The following is a 3462-nucleotide window of genomic DNA, read 5'->3' as shown; positions in this document are numbered from 1 at the left end:
GGGTTTGAGTCCTAGTTCTATTGGGCTTTAAAAACCCTAATTTCCTATAAAGGCCAAAACACTCATGGGCTTGAGCCCTTCTCTAGTCCAAACCAATTCTAATTGGGTTACTCCACCTTTCTTGGCTCGTTTAATAATATATATAAAAATACACAGAAAGCCTAGCAAAAATCTTGGTCGTCACACCATAACTAATATTTCCTCCAAAAAAATAACTTGAGCACTAAACCTATCCATCAAGATTTCGGTTTCTAGCTAAACCTAAATTCATCCAAAATTAACACTCAAAAACATAGCTTAACATGTAAACTAACATCTAGAGAGAAAAACTTGCAAAGATTTTGTAGCCTTTGAAGCTTCCCACTCAAAGCTTACAACTCAAGAACTCACTTAGAACTTCAAGAACACTCAATGAACATGAGGACAAGAACTCTTAAGAACACTCAAGGAAGTTTGAGGAAGTGAAGTGAGGAAGAAGTGGGGTAGAGAGTGGAGTTTATATAGGACTCAAGTGGGTGTGAGGCGTGGCCAAGAAGGCTTGCCATTGGTTGGTTTGGGCGGTGGGTGATGATGCCGCCTAGAATCCTCTTGCCGTGTGTGGTTGGTTAATTTATCATCATTATTGCATCTATGTAGGGCTGAAATGGCTAGGGTAATAGGGAGAGTTGCCGTGGGGGAGTGGAGAAAGGGAGAAGTAAATGCATGGCATGAAGGCAAGCCATCATGCCGGGGTAAGGTGCATTCCCAAGGCCAACTATTTTGTCTTATTCAGTTGAACACATCTCTATGGTTGTTATGTCTAGCTTTAAGGCACACTTGAGTGGCTTTGTAGGCGGTAGACGATGGGGATTGGTAGTTAATGGATGATGGTATGGCAGCCAAATAAATAAGGGAATTTTTTTTATGGTGGTTGTTGAGATGCTCATGGTGTTTTCAGATTGGACAAAATTTTTGGCATTTGGCTAGGGTTTTCGAAATCAAGCTTGGTAAAAATTTTATGAATGAAATAAGGAGTCAAATGACATAAATTCCCTTGATAAAAATGGCATAAAAATATTCGAGATAAGGGCACAGTAGTCCATTGCACACAAAAGTACACATGGGTGCCGATTGGTGTGGTTTTAGGGTTTGACATGTCATCACCCTAAATGACATGTGTAAAGGCTTATAAAAAATTCTAATATGATCTAAGAGTAATAGAAATGGATAATCAAACAAGAAAATTTTAAATCAAAAGGATGAGAAATTATAAGAATAAAAAATCAAGCTTAAAAACATGGTTTCATGGTCACTAATCGTGTGGTGGTAGATCAATGCTCTTGACCAAGATTCTAAACTCAATTTAATTTTTTCTAAAACTTGTATGGTCGTGGAGTACTCTAATGAGCTATTCTTCTAATTTCTTGTGCTAATCTAGGATTTAATCTATAAGTAGGCGGGGTGTTACAAACCCCGCGTTTCCCACGAGACAACTGGAGGAGCTTTCAGGAGCAAAGTTGGGGCTTCCCGCCTGCAAACTATCTTGAGGAGCAAGGGAGGAGTTCCTTGTGCTGAGGGCTCTAAGCTACCCCCAAGGGTGCCGAGCAGGGGATAGGCGCCCAGTGCTTCCTCCAGCCTCGGTGTAGGGAGCTTTGTTCCTCCCCAAGGTCCCCCCTATTCACGAACCCTTGCGTCCTCACGCTGCTACGACGATGGCTCCACTGGCTCTAGGGTTAACTATCATTACAAATGAAGATGATGCCAGTCTTCAGATGCCAGTCTTCAGATGTCATTCCTTAAACATGTACCACGCGGGCCTCCCATGGTAGTGGAGCCATTCTCAGACCTTGAAGAGGCGCCTCTCTTGGAGTCATCTGACTCCTACTGCTGGAACTGGTCTTACCAACCAAGAGGGAACTAACTCGGGCCCCCCTCCATCTTAGCGACGATCGCATCTCCATTCCCTAGCCATCTCTCAACCCGTCTTCCGAGCCGAAGATTGCCTCCTACTTTACCCCAGACGAGGCCGCTTTACAGGCTTCCCAAGCGGAAGAGTTTGACATTTCAAAGGGGGAAATGCCTGTCGGGACAGGGGCGGTTCTAATGCAAGCTGAGGAACTTCCTGCGCCAGGTCCAAACTCTGACATCCCAAGGGAGTTAGTGGCTAAGTAGGCGGGGCCTAACATCAGGGCCGAGCAGGTGGTCGCAATCGATGTTGGTGGTGTGGACCCTCCCCAAGCCTCCGTCCTGGACTCACCCGGGCCCTACTGGCAACTGGGAGGGGCCGGGACATCAACCTACTCCAGAGAGGGTGGTCCCAAAGCGACAAGTCCTAGCTTCAAAAGAGCTCAAGCCAAGAAGTTAAGGCCACTCTTTGCGTAGGTATTCTCCATTGGCTTTGCCTTTAACTCCTTTAATTTTCCTCTCTTACCTTTACTCATATTGCAGGGGGTAGATCAACTAGCCGTTATGACCTTGGGGGAGCTAGGAGAGCTAGAGGTGGTGGATCGGGCACTTCGTTCACTAGCGCTATTGGCCTGGTTGGAGGTTCGCAAGTTGAACCAGGAGGTTGAAGAGGCGAATCGCAAGCATGACATTCTCACGGAGGACCTAGATGCGCTAAAGGCCAACCATAAGCTTATGTCGTGCGAAGGCAAGAAGCACTTGGAGGACATGGTCTTCGAGGAAGGTGAGTTGGCCAAGTTGAGGGACGCACTAGCCCAGGCTCTCCTCGAGTCCAGTTCTAGGAGGATCAGCGCGACTGTTATAGGAGGGAATTGTGGAGAAGGGAGGATGAACTAGATCAGATGTGGAAATGGCTTTTGGTGCTTCGGGCCGAGAAGGCATAGATGATAGATAAGGCACAATAAGGGAGAGGGGCAGCATAGATGGTTGAAAGCCAAGTTGTTCGAGCAGACAAGGTCCGTCCGACGCAAGAAAGATACCATCCAAAAGTGTGAAGCCCGTGTTCAGTTTCTGGAATCAAAGTTGCTTATGGCGACCAACACAATCTTGGCCTGGGACATTCATGTCTCTGCCTTGGAGTCCAACTAGGGTGTGAGTTGCAACTATTAGGAAGTTATCAATGAGCCGATGAACAAGGCCAAAATAGTCCGGGATCGAGATTAGGGCTATGGTTACAAGGAGTCTCGAGCGGCACATGCTTCAGCACCCCACAACTGAGTTGAGGGCTTTAAACCTGGCTTCCCTTGAACCTGAATCCCAGACCTTTAAATTTTCCAAGTCCATCAAGAAGGAGTTGATGCCCCTCGCATTTCCAAATACCCCTGCCTTGCCCTAAGGGCCCTTTCGTAATATAGTTTTTTTGGATCAATGTATGTAATATATATTCATACTTCAATCGTTGCGGCTTTCCTTTTCTTCTTCTCGATTGATTTCTGCCTTTGTGTGTCTTCCCCCTTTCGCTTCCTCTTTATTATGGCACTTGTTCAGGACTAGGGACTCAGCTTGATGGTCACGAAG

At 46.1% G+C, this 3462-nt stretch overlaps 1 pseudogene; it reads left to right on the top strand.

Annotated features, from left to right (window-relative positions):
- LOC118347667 overlaps positions 1-2151 on the top strand; it is a 7020-nt pseudogene extending 4869 nt beyond the window's left edge.
- Positions 2152-3462: the final 1311 nt, after the last annotated feature.

Source organism: Juglans regia, chromosome 2 (assembly GCF_001411555.2).
Source record: "Juglans regia cultivar Chandler chromosome 2, Walnut 2.0, whole genome shotgun sequence".
NCBI lineage: Eukaryota > Viridiplantae > Streptophyta > Magnoliopsida > Fagales > Juglandaceae > Juglans > Juglans regia.
The sequence above is the reverse complement of the archived record's forward strand: the minus strand, read 5'-3'. Positions and strand labels throughout refer to the sequence as shown.